General features: G+C 39.6%; 1 protein-coding gene across 13 annotated transcripts in view; it reads left to right on the forward strand.

The window, feature by feature from the left end:
- The window catches only part of MEIS2 (Meis homeobox 2), a 201,671-nt gene that overhangs the window by 48,312 nt on the left and 139,117 nt on the right, over window positions 1–14,242 (forward strand). The window lies entirely within an intron of this gene.

The raw sequence follows: 14,242 nt of genomic DNA on the forward strand, positions 1-14,242 counted from the left end.
ATGTACTGGGGCATTTGGGGGGGAAAAAAGCAGAATGAATGAATAAATAAATAAGTAAATAAATAAATCTATAAAAAAGAATTATTTCCGTTACCTTTTTATTATTATTGATCTTTTTTTGTGCAACTTGAATAGTTCTTTGGTAATACTATTTGTCACAATGAGATTGGGCAATGGAGAAAAACATTTTTCAGTAAAATCTGCAAAGTGCTTTCTGACCATCCACTTTACATCTTCACAAAGTTAAAGAAAATAGTATAAACCAACAGTTTATAAACATCATGTTGGGCTTCTCCCTACAGCATCTTTCAGATGCTGCTTTAAATGATTTCACCCTTTGAGAACTTCACTGCCATAAGTGGGAGAATCCCCACTCCCATCTCTCTCTATTGCGACTATACTTTCCACTAAAATCTGTTTCATGCTAAATAACAGGCTTATGGAGATTTGCCTAAAATCTACTTAACGTTATTTTATCAACTTTATTGAGGTTTAATTTTCATACAAAAACTTCGCTCATTTAAGGTATACAATTTAATGAGTTTGACAGTTGTCTACACTCATGAGACCAGCACCATAATCAAGATACTGTACATTTCCATCACCACCCAGAAGTTTCCTTGTGCTCCTTTTTAGCCCATCCCTCCCTCTGCATCTCTCCTCAGGCAGGCAACCACTGATCTGCTTTCAGTCATTATACATTAGTTTGCATTTCCTAGAATTTAGTATATTTGGAACCATACAGTATGTAGTTTTTTGTGTTTGGCTTCATCCGTTTAGCATAATGACTTTGAGATGTAACATGTTGCATGTATCAATAGTTTATCCTTTTTTATTGATGATTAGTATTTCAGTGTATGGATATACCACATTTTGTTTATCCTTTCATATTAGTTCCTCCTGAGAAAGGAAATAGCTGACATTTATGGATGTACCTTTGCTGTGTCATGTACTATGTGAAGCTAGATTGTCCTTTATAAAATTCTCAACCTTGTTAATAAGTGTAAAGCACCTGGTAGAAGGTGGGGATTTAATAAATAATAGCTATTACTCTTGTTATTTTTCATTTAATTTTCACAATTCACCTATTGGGTATGTATTATTCTTCCCATGTTGTAGATGAGGGAACTAACGTTCAGAGGGTTAATCTCTTGTCCAAGGTCACACTCGACCAGTAAGAAATAGATCTGGAAATTTAGTACAAGATTTGCTTTCTTCTGCAGCTCATGCTTCTTCCATCGCATCACCATTCCCCCCAACCCTGGGGGTATGTGCCTCTGTGGTTACGTGGGGAAGGGGTGGAGGGACAGAGTGGAGGGGCAGGAATATGGCAGAATTGAGCCTCCAATGTGCACACAAACTAGTATAGCTGCCTAAAGAAATAGAATAAAATCCAAAATTTAGAAAAAGAAGGGTGAATGAAGTATGTAGGGCACTCTTTCAAATGCAGGGCACCTCTGTTGTTGTCAGTTTCGATGACGTTACTTCTTCTAGGCAGGGTATCTTAGAAGTTAATGCCTTTGAAATTTATGAAACATCAACTCCATGGCCAGTTTTCAACTCTTAGAGACCAATGTTCTAGAAAGCTTCAGTTTGTAAGTTTTAGATATAAACCCACAAAAAAGAAAGGATATTCCAAGGAATATGAAAGTCATTTATCCATTCATTCAATACAAGGTTAGGCACGTACTGCACCCATAACATTATTCAAAGTTCTAAGAATGATACGAAAAAAGTAAAAGATATGGTTCTTGACTTGAAGAAGCTTATGTAGAAGAAATGTATGAGTTGTGTGTGTGTGCGTGTGCGTAAGTCTTCCGGAGTTATTCTGGTGGTTAAAGTAAGCCTTGAAAGAGGTAAATAATTGGGGTTAGGGTTCTGCTATAATGCAATGGAATAGAGAGTGGAGAAGGGTTAATGTCAGTATTAAGGTCAATCTACTTTCCATTAATTTGTACCTGTGTGATGTAAACAGTATAAAATCCACCCCAAATGTTTTTGAGTACATATGTTTGTCTATATGCAAGATGCTGAGATGACATTTGTAAGTGGCCTTGAAATCACATTGTTTTGAAGCAATTCAGAAAAGATTATGGATATTTTCAAACTCAGCTTCTAGGATTTTATATTTTTTGCAGCATACTGTTTTGTATAAGGAGGCCAAAATGTTTTCATTTTTCAAAATATAACAGCTTTATTGAGATATAATTCACATCCTATGTAATTCACCCATTTAAAGTGTATAATTCAATGGTTTTGAGTATACTCACAGAGTTGTGCAAACACCACCACAATCAATTTTAGAACATTTTCATTACCCTAAAAGAAACCTAGTACCCGTTAGCCATCATTCTCATTTAAAATGTTCTTTTAAAGGGCCCCATGTCTGTAGCTCTTTAGTACATAGGCTATATGAAGAATAATCAGTTTATACTATCTTTATGCTATCTTAGACTATTGTTATTAAGCAGTCATATTATTTGTTTCCCTTAGGGCTATTACATATGTGTTGTGGATATCCATTTGCATTACATTACAAAAACACACCTGCTTGTTCTCAAATCATAGAAGTAGATTCGTTTAAAACAATCATAGTAAGTGTAATGCCTAAATGCACAGTAGCTACTTTTTAAATGTTAATAATTTAGTTAATAAACTTCTTAAACAAAAACCCAAAGTTTTAATAGGAAATTGTGGTGTGAAAATGTTCTTCGAAAAATGTACAAAATAAAATTTTTAAATAATTCACAAACATGCTCCAATTCTGATGTGTTAATGATTTAAAAGGGATTCACCTAAAGCTAGTTATCAACTCCGTAGGTGCTAGTGTTCTTTCATCTATATGTGGCTGTGACTAGCTTCCGAAAAATTTCCCAAAGAGAATGTTGATAGATATCTCAACCTAGTTGTTTCAGTAAGCATGATGGTTATAGAGATGGCTATCTTTCCTCTTAAGACAAAGGGTTTCTTTTCGCGTTATTTAACAGCATCAGTTGTTGAATATGTTGGTGTTGCAAAGTTGCACTTTTATGAAAATAGTCTATTGTTTTCATTTTACAATAGTTGAGAAAGTGGAAGAAATATTCGGATTCTTTTTGTTTTTGTTCTTCTGCTATTTGGAATAGTATCTGCCGATTTAAATTCACAGAAAAATACCATATTAAGATTCCTAACTGATCAGCTGTTTGATATTAAAAAGATGTATGGTCCCTATTTTTGTTTTGGATAGCAAATATGACCATGAAGTAAAGAAGCTAAAAATTGAATGAAATAATTTTTGCTACAGATAGAATTTGCTTTTTTGTTATTCCCCTAACAAATTCTGTTATTGGTAGATATATCACATTTCATTTAATATTAAAGTACTCTAAAAGAGACAATAAGATATAAAATCCTATAATTAATGATAAAATGAGAATATTATCATTGTTTACTGAACATATAGGTTTGATGTAGTTAATACATTCTTGGAAGCAGACTAATTATGTTCTAGTTTTAGTGTAAAATGTTAAAAATACGTTTTATATAAAAGGCCTTTTGTCAGAAATTCTTTTTGCAAATATAAAGGCCATATCTTCCCTTGAAAACCTGTTGATTCAGAGATGTTAACCAGCTATCTTTACTAAAACACTTTACCATGCTAAAAATAGTCCACTTCAGTTAAATATGGATATTTTAAAAAAGAAAATCCCAGTTAGATGGCAACAGAAGGACATTTTGTGTGACAATATTTTGCATGATTAAAAATTTAAACAGAATAACAGCTATTTATATTTACAGTTACATGAGAGTAATTACTAAAGCAGACAAAATACTTAGAGCATAATTTAATAATGTTTTCCTCTAGCAAAGGTGCCAAAATTGTTATTTGCATAATTTTCACAATTTGTACGGAAACATAGCTGAGTGAAGTTGGGAAGACATTTCTCCCCGACCACCTTTTTCCCTTTGTAGGAGACGTGGGGAAGAGACTCATATAACAATTCATTTTTGTATAATTTCCCACAAAAATCATGGCCCTTGTGTCAAACCATTAAGGTGAAAGAGATATGTTCCATTCATACTTTCTCTTTTCGGGTCTTGCTTTCAATGGCCAGCCCCAGCCTAACTTCAAGGCTCCTAATTATAACATTTACTGGTTCAAAGATTAACCTTCTGAGAGGGGCATTCTGGGCTGTTGGTAACTTGATCAGCTTGGTCTTCTCTGGGTCTCTCTCACTTTCTGGTTCTTTGTATCACAGGAGGGAGATGATGGTATCTGGCACATTCCTAGGATGACTTGAAGATAGCAGCCTTCTGTGTTTAGGGCTGAAAGATTGTGAACTCTGTTAGCTGAAATGCCACTCTAGGGAGGCGAACAGAACATTAAAAAAAGCTTTAGCTGTAGGTAGTATAGTGCAAGGAGAGTCAAATTCGAGAGCTGGGACTCGAGTGGACATTTGTCCCTGCTTTCTACCTTAATAAAATCTGAGTGTTAACGGTGGAAAAGGGCATCTGAGCGACCACTAAAAATGAATCATTAGTGTGTTGAGAAGAGCTTTATTATGATGTACTATGAATAACTTCAGAACCTACTCTGTGCTTTTATATGTGCTTACAGGTAACGGAGTAACAAGTATACTCTTTTATCCTCCACCATAGAGAATAAGCAATCGGCTGAATTACAATGGCAGAAATATTCTTTTTTGCTGAGTTTAGTCAAGATCCTTTAGAGAATTCTGTGGGAGCTTAGGAGAATAGATAGAGTAGATATCCTTTTGTGAAACATTTTAAAATTTTCAAGTGACATTTTATATATATGTATATATATATATTTCAAATAAGAGTAACCAACTTAAGTGAAACATAGGCTAAGAATATTGGAAGCTTTCTTTCTTTTCTGCTAGAAAGGATTAGAAGGTTCCAGTCAATAAACAAAGCCATTTTATGGCTCCTGACGGGTAAATTGAGGGGACTGATTTGGTCAAGGACCAGTATGAGGATGTTTCTGTTCAACAGTTAACAGGATTCAACATGATATGGAAAATACAGGCGTGCAAAACTATACTACGACGCTCACGTTGCCAGCTAAAGCCTAAAACACAGCCACATTTACATATGTGTCCATCTGTCTGTTTTTACACTTTATTTTTCCAACCAGTGGGTGAAGTGGTTTTCATCCAAGCTGCAGTCTGAATTTTTTTTCACCCACCACTTTCCATTCTATCATATAGATGCATATTTTAAAGTGCGTGTTATTTGTCTCTGGACACACATTTGCACAGCCTTGGCTGGGTTTTGCTTTCTCTTCTGGAAGGTTAGCTGTCTTCGCAGGCGTCCGTGTTGCATCTGCCTGCGCCAGCCAGGTCGTCTGGGGATCACTCAGTTAGGGAGCGGTGGGTTGGCTTCTCCAGGTTGCAGAAATCCCCCATCGCAGGTCAGGGGGAAGCAGCCAGGGCCACAGGCCTGGCCCAGCCGGGGAGAATGGAAGTGCTTTGGGTCTCTTCAGTGGAGAGCCCGCGTAAATCCTGTGTAAATAGAGGGAGGATAACAAAGAATGGGCCCCTGCCGCTCTGAGCATTTGGAGCCATTTGGGGCTGAATTTGCTAAATGCTGCTTATACCGCCTGAAAAGTTGAAGAGAAAGGAGCGCAAAATCCCCTCCTTTTTTCCCTTTCTGCTCCTACCCCGGGGGGAGGGTGTTCAGGACCAGGGAAGCCTGAGGTAAGCCGATGAAGACTTGTTTTTTCAGTGCTCTTTTGAGTGTGAAAAAGGTGGCCTGGGTCACTGTCCTCTCTTTAATGTCGGAAAACCCACACAGTTAGTAAATGTTGCATGTAAACGAAAGCATTTCATCCCTTCTGCTTCCCTCCGTGCTAGTGGGCCATGAACTCGTCACTTGAAAAATCACAGAAAAATTTCACTTTAACGTGTCCAGACAGTTAAGCACAGCAGGAGAGTAAAAGAGAGCAGTAATTAGCAGGTCTCACTGCTGGCCCCTCACCCCACCTCTCGCCTCTCACCCTCCCCACATTTCTGGGTCCACAGCTGCCCCCTCCCCCCAACCCGATCTGATGTGGAAAAAGGTAAAGTGCGTGTGTAAAAAGATTCACTTTGAGGATGGTTCTTGGAAAGCAAGTTCTGTGAGGCCATCGTTTAAAACAGAACGAGGCAAAGGCGGCTGCTTCTTTTTGTTTTGCTTTTTTTCATCTCATCTGAAACCCTGATGTAGGTTTCTCAGTGGGATGTCCTAAATTAAACTCCTGGAAGGTAGTCTCTGAAAGAAAATATCTTTGGACTGTTAGTACATTTTAATCCTGTTTCCAAAGACTATAGTAAGAGGAAAAAAGCATACAGAAATGAGGACAGAAAATGAGTTCACAAAGAACTGCGTGTTGCAGTTCAGTGGCTACGTGATGCTTCATTTTTAACTGGAATGTTCAGAGTAATCTGAACAGGCGGGGCCACGGGCAGCCCACTCTCTCCCAGAACTCTCTCTTCCCTGTTGGAATAGGGCAGGTTTGAGATGGAGCACTGTTTTCAAAAACAAAATATCACACGTGCCTCCGACGTCGAAGGGCTGTGCACATATGGGAACAGTATAACACAGGGCATGATGCACCCAGTGCCCCGAGGGCAGGGAGAGGGGAGGGAGGGAGCCTAAAGCTTGGTGACTCCCAGAGCAGATTATGAGAGCCAGGGACTCTCCTTCATAGACGCTTTCTTCAAAGCAGTTTACATTTTCATAGGATCCTAATAATATGTCTAAAGACTCTTGCTACCAATTTGTCCAGTCCATTAATGTTTGAGTGTTTACTCTGTGTCAGGATTCAGAAATGAATAAGACACAGCCTCTGCCTTGAAAAAGCTCACAGTCAAGCAGGATGGACAAATTAGTAAACAGATGAATTGCAAACCAGAAAAGTAAATGTAACAGAGGCAAGAACAAACTGCTAAGGATGTAGTAAGCACAGTACGCTAACTCTGTTGATGGAACTGGGGAAAGCTGTATGAAGGAGGTTCCTTTTTCACTGGGTTTTGAAGGTTGAATAGGAGTTTGCCTGGGCAAAGAAGAAAGGGAAGGAGGGAAGGAAATAATGAAGAGAAAGGGCATTCCAGACCAAGGGGAAAGGACTAAAGGCATGGAATCTTGAAAGAGCCTGTGGCTCAGAAAAGTCTTTAAAATTCGACAGATGTTCCTATTTCAGAATTGCATTTAACATGAAATTTAGATCCACAGTAATGATTCCAAAGATAATGCATATACTTATTTATGTAGAAACATGCATCTGCTTATTTCTTGGTTCATATTTACTTTTAAATGTGCTGTCACCCACTATTTTTTGGGACATAAATGTGCCTATTTGAGGCCTCACTCCTGGGGTTTGTTTCTTGAGCAGTGAGGGTTAAGGCAGAATCTGGCGCCACTTTTCACAGCTTCTTGTTCTCCTAGTGGTTTAAGGGAGAGGCGAGAAGATCTGAGCATGAGCTTCAGAGGACAGGTGCCCTTCTGCCGCTTGCTACTACTGTGTGACCTTGGTCAAGTTACTTAATTCTTTGAGTCTCAGTTTTCTTATCTGCCAAATGGAGTTGATAATAGTATTTATTTCCTTCATTTGCTGTGAAGGTTAAATGAGGATTGGGACATTGCAAGTGCCCCATGAAAGTTATTTGTGATAATGATGATAATGAAAAGTGACAACAGTATTGATAAAGGAGAGAAGCCTGTATTCTAGAGATAGAGAAACGGTGTAGAAAAGGGACTACTCTATTTAATGTTAAATAAAAACATTTTAAGAACTCTATAAATTTGTGTATGTAAACATATAGTCATAAATGTATATATGACTATAGGCAAAAATATGCAGTTAATATGCAAATATATTTGGATACTTGTGTACAAATTGGTGAATTATTTGAAAAAGATACAATTTAATTTATATACATGTAGGTTTATGATCACATATATAAATATCTATGTATTCATGAATATACCTAATTTCTGGAAATACATTGTTTGGCGGGTATACATGTATGTGTGTGTGTCTGTGTATAAAATTAGTGAATTTACATTGCACAAAATGAAAATGATAATGAACATAGTGAGTTTCTATTTATCAAAAAAGAGATGGGAAAAAAAGCCATGTTCTTCCAGATGAGATATCATTCTTTTTTTACTTAGCATATATTTTGTTATGAATGTATTTGACTATTAAATTTGGTCCAAAACTTGGAGGAGTGAGGATTAAGTAATGTGCCACCAACTTACCCAAAAGAAGTACAAATGTTATTAACTAAAATATATGTTCGTTTGTCCTAATTATTTCTCTGAAGATATAGACTGAGAGGTCAGTTTTAAATGTTATTTGGCATTGTGCCAAAATAGACACCTTATTCTATCTTTAAAAAAATGACTTTGAGGCAGAGGACATGTCACTTTAATCACGGTTCTATGCAGTTAATAGGACTGCATGGTGATGGCATCAAAGCCCATGAGATGCTGACTGTATGGACAGTAGGTCCTCAAATATTTGTAGCATCTCTGAGCTCCGAAGGTCACTCTGGTGCTGTCCATCTAAAGGTCTCCACCTGGACCATAATAAACCTATTAGAAAAATCCTGAGTCTCAAAGACTCTTGCTGTGCTGAATCTATCTAAAGCCCTTACAAGCGCTGACTTACTTTGGAGAGAAAGGTTTGCGCATTTCTGTTTGAACCTGGACCAGACTGAACCAGCTGGAGCTCTGTCCTAGCCCCTGGGCCTGAGATCTAATCTCTCCTCTGCATCTAGACCTTTGCCTGTAGCATCAAGCCTTGCTTAGATCTGTCACTGATAACAGGGTTCAAATGAGGTAATGCCTTGACAAGTAAAAGATAATTTACAATATATTAATGTGAGAATACCGGTGATAGTAACATGGGACTTGAAGTTGCCTGGACGCCAGTTTATCCTTGATCACATGTGGCTGGGGAATCTTGGGCAAGGATCTGACCTCCTGGACTTAGTTTCTTTACCGGTAAATGTCTGGGTTCTTTTGGGGAGTGGGGAGAAGGTAGAAGAAGATGGACTAGAACCTTCTTGGTGGCTGTATTATATTTCCAATAGGGCAAAAAGGCCACTTCTCAGTGGTATTGGACTCATCATAGCACATCATTACTGTTTGTATCATTTCTTTATTCCAAGTCAAGCAATTGGTGTCTAAAATATAGACAGATTTTTGGCTAAATGAAATAAGACAATATGCCAGTGAAAGGAAGTGGTGTCCTTTTGGCTCAGTAGTTTCTATGACCAAGAATCTTATGGATTGGGAATTTGCGCTTTAGAATCATCTGAGGCTCCTCTCATAATGTGTCCATAGCCTTCCTTGATTCACTGGCTACACAGCTATGGATATGGATTTTGCCCACACCTGGATACCCATGGTATCCCAGGATTTAGCTTCCTGCAACTAGACTGTCTTAGGATTGTTCTTTTAGTTAGGTATAGACTGAGACTGCTTTCCAGAGCAATGCCATGCTCTGAGCATAGTGTGCTCAGCTATGGAAAGTACACGTGACTTCCTCCAGAGCATGGGTGTAAATCCGGCCAGAGATGCTCTCAAAATGTCTCAGAATCTTAAAACAGGAGGAGGACTCAGAGATTAGATCCAGGCCTTCAGAGAACCACCACCGGGGATACGTAGGCTAAGGGGATCTTCTCTGTGCTCCACAGCAGGGCTCTTCAAACTTGAGTGGGCGCCGGAATTACCAGGAGTGCTTAGTAACACTCAGATTGTTAGACCCTACTCCCGGAGATGCAGATTCAGGAGATGGGATGGGTCCAAGAATTTACACTTCTCACCAAGAATTTGCATTTCTTCACCAGTGCTAATGCTGCTGGTCCGTATTTTAAGAGCCAGTGTAGTACAGCTTCTTTATTCCTGTTCAACCTCTGGAAGATTAGGATGGGGCTACTTTGTGTTGGTCAGTACATGTGATGGAGAGCGCTGCGGTTTCCTGCAGGGAGGAAGGCCCAGGCCAGATTGTAGTTGCTCGCCATGACCACAAACCCCATTCACAGGAGGAGAATAGAATTTTAACTGCCTACCTGTTCCTGAGGTTGCATCTTATTTCAAATTAGAAGGTCATCTAGTTCAGTGCCTTGCAGAAGCCAGTTTAAGAACCAGTGCTAGGCTGTTGCATAAGCAAACAGAAGGAACTTGTTAAAAATACTAATTCCTTGTCCCTGCCCTGAGATATTTTGTTTGAGTAAGTTTAGGATGGCCTGAGGACCTGTGGTGGTTTCTTTTTTTCTCTCTTTTTGTTTTTTTTGAGAAAGATTAGCCCTGAGCTAACATCTGCTGCCAATTCTCCTCGTTTTGCTGAGGAAGACTGGCCCTGAGCTAACATCTGTGCCCATCTTCCTCTATTTTATATGTGGGGCGCTGCCACAGCATGGCTTGATAAGCAGTGCGTAGGTCCACACCTGGGATCCAAACCTGCAAACCCTGGGCCACTGAAGCAGAGCACTCAAACTTGGAACTGCTATGCCACTGGCCAGCCCTGAGGACCTGTAGTTTGAACAATCTCCCCTGATGATTTAATCCACTTCAAAGTTATCTATCCACAGGCCGCCTTTCCATGGTCGCACACAGGACATCCCAGTAATGCACAGCTATCTTGAGTATCTTTGACCCAAACTTAGACCATGCCCTTCATCAAGGGATTAGCAACCTTTTAAAAGAAGCATGCCCAGGAGTTCTTTATTTAGTTTTTCATCATCAGAGGTGGCAATGCTAGTGGAATGGGCTTTGGTTCAGCCCCTGGGAAAGGCCCTAATGGGCACTGAGTTTTTCAAAGAAACACCATTTCTGGCATGTTTAGAAGTGACTATGTGCACATCGGTAACCCACCCAAACCCACTCAGCCTCTTAGCTACCATCATGAGTGTAGTTGCCCCTAGTTTGGGATTATCAGAAACAGGGGAGGGCCCATGAATAAGCTCATTGATAAAAGTTCAGTCATTCACTCACCCAACAGACAATCACTGGCTATCTGCTCTGGGTCAGACGTTAGAGTATGCTCTCAGGATAAAAAGATAAACAAGAAACAGTTCCTGCCCTCAAGGATTCCACCCTTTTGAATCCTAACCTCAGGCACTGAGATGTATGCTGTTATCTCCTAGACTTCCTTTGGTACCTGCATCTGTGCTGGTATATACACCCTTTGTGCCACAGAAACTCATTTGGCACAGCTGCTGACAATTACCAACTATCTTACATGCACGCACACAGCCTTAAAACAAGAACATAATATCCACTTTAAGAGCTGCTAACTCTAGCATCATCTGCACAATTGCATTTTGGGTTGTAGAACGCACAGTTGCCTTTTAAAATTTTTCTTTATGCTCTTGTTGTCCTCTATGCTGGAGCTGGTTCACAATCCATTGGAAGAAAAAAACAATGGTATTTATTGTGTATTTGGAAAGGAACATTCCTCACTTTATAGGGGTTTATACACTAATATTAATTTAAAAATCTAATGTCTAGCATTTTGTTATTATAAAAATAGGCACATTTTTCTTTACAAGTATTTGTTACACTGGCTCCAAATTCAAATATTTTACAACATTTATATAAAATGGACTGCTTTATATTAAAATTCATGTAATGTTCCTGTCGTCTCCAGTTTAAGTCAGCTATCAAAGGATGCTCAATCGAGCTATATTTTTTTCTTGAGCTAGATATAGTGAATCATATAGTTTGAAGGTGTTACACGCCCTCTTTGCTTTTAAGCAAGAGAAAATGCACTGTGGAAATGTTGTCTCTCATTTTTAAGGTCATTGATTGGGTTAAAAAGGCAAATGCCTTTTTTGTTGAACTTCCTTCAGTGAAGCCATTAACCTTTTAAAATAAGTGTATTCAAAAATCTATCAAAAAAAGCTAAATGAGATTTTAACAAAATCCTGACAATTTCAGCTTAAACATATACACAGAAACCATATGTGCTTAGGAAGAAATATATACACACAGGCATTGTTTACAGTGCGTGTTTTTATATTTGGAAGACATTGAAGGAAGAGCCATTCCGTACATACATTATCTGAAATGTACATCTAGATAGCCCACAAAGATTTTACATCGGGAGACAAAGATATCTTTATCCATGGTAGGTAGACAGACAGACTGACTGACTTCAAACTTGCACTTGCAGTGTGGGTTTTTTTTTCCCTCTTCTCCGGGTACTGCTTTTCAAAATCGCCTCGGGCTATAGAACAGCACCTCAGATCCCCAAGGCCCACTGCCTGGCTCCTAATAGCCACTCTCCATCTGTGTCACATGAACAGCTGATGAGATCGCTCCAGTGTCTGTATTTTGGAGAGCACATCCACCCAGGTTAAAATGCTGGGGTTGCCAAGGAGCAGTCAGAAGCCATTAGTGTGGGTGAGAATTTGCCTTGCAGCAGTTGCTTGGCATGGTGGAAAGCGTGTACGCGTGTCTCTGCTCGAGCTTGAGGCGGGGTGTGTGTGCGTGTGTGTCTCCTTGTGTGAACGACCCCCTAGTGTACATGGGTGTGCAGGGAAGGTGGACAGATCAAGACCAGACTCCATACATCCAGGATTCAAAAGTCAGACGCCTTTTGTTTCCCTGTACTCTGATTAGTTCTTTGACTATTTGGGGTCCCTTTGACTCACTCATTTTTTTTTTTTTTTTTTTTATCATAACAGACGGCAAAGAAAAAGAGAACAGCAACTTCGGGGTCATGCTCTAGTGTTTGGGCAGATGGAAGGGAGCTGCTTTGCCTTGGGGCAGGGTGGTTGTAATGAAGTGGCCTGTCAGTCTGTAAATAGTGAGGGTCATCTCTTCCATGTGATGGAGGGTATCGCATTGCAGTGAAAATGGAAATGTCAATAAAATTAATCTGCCAGCTCTTTGCTGTGGCTTTTCTGCTTCTCTGGTCAAAGAAGGTTGAGGGTTTTTTCGGTGAGAAAGGAAAAGAACAGGTACAGGGAAGCCCACAGAGGAGACCCAGAAGTTAGAAGGCGAGGGGCCCAGTGGGCAGGATGTCACGGTCCAGCCCAATCCAAGAGGAGGGAGCCGGTATGGGAAGGGGCCGCTGGATCTATAGCATGCCCCGGGAAGCTGCAGAGCGTCTAGCTCAGGCTACATTGAGCACAGAGTTTATTGTTTTAGGCTTTCTTGGACAAGGTTTTTACTTAGCATGGGATTTATGGCATTTACTGCTAATGAATGTCTATTCTTAAATTACAAAAACCCCATCTCAGCGCAATTCCCAGATGTCCTTCCAGGACCCCGGCTTCTTAAACACCAGCAGGGAGCATAAACTCTCCGCTTCTCTGTTTTCCTCTTTCGTGTGGCTCCAGGCTAATGATGTGCAAGGAAAACACAGCCATCTATAAAGCCCCAGTGCTGTCCCCGTATTCTTCATTTATTTTGCATTTGATTATGCCACAAGTCGGATCTTGTTTCTTTCCTTTTTTTAAAGTTATTAGTTCAAATATTAATGTCGGGATATGGCATACATTGCTGCTCTTGATTGATGCCTTCCCAAAAACAGGAAGACGTGCTCGTATGAATTTTAAGAAAGTAGGGGTCCTGCAATGCCTTGCCAGAGAGTTTTTCAGATACATAATTTAGATGCCCTCCAGGCAGGCTTTCAAGGCATTTTTGCCGGAGGGCAAGAAAAAATAACTATGACTGTTAAAAGTAAATGATTTTTGCTAATGCACAATTAATGCCAGAGAAAAGCACAGAAGAGAAAGATGTTGATAGAAACTTCTGATGAAGTGAGCACCCTACCTTGATGTGTATCTTTTTTTTTTTTTTAATGATCATGATCAGTGGTGCAGAGAGCAAAAAGTTTTCATGTCATGCAAATACTGAGTGCAGGGTCATCTGAGAAGTGTGTGACTGTGCGTGCTTAGGAGGTGACAGTGGTAGGAGGGGCTGAGCAGGCAGTGTGTTATGTGCAATGAACAGTGACACAGTTACTGTCACCTATGCAGGCAGCCTAGAATATATAGACTACAGAACATTTAACTTGATTACCCTACAGTATGTGTTCAGTATGGGCACGCGGATGCATTTGCACCGAATGGGTTTTCTGATGGCGGTTTTCCCACATTGGATTCCATAATTGACAAAGAGCTACTGCACTGTGTCAAGCATACAATTATAATTGAATTAATGATATGGGCGAGTGTGAGACACACAAAATTAACATTTGAAGAGGCCTGGTTTAATTTTGTCTTTTACATATTTGTGT

This window comes from Equus asinus, chromosome 2, assembly GCF_041296235.1.
Source record: "Equus asinus isolate D_3611 breed Donkey chromosome 2, EquAss-T2T_v2, whole genome shotgun sequence".
Taxonomy (NCBI): domain Eukaryota; kingdom Metazoa; phylum Chordata; class Mammalia; order Perissodactyla; family Equidae; genus Equus; species Equus asinus.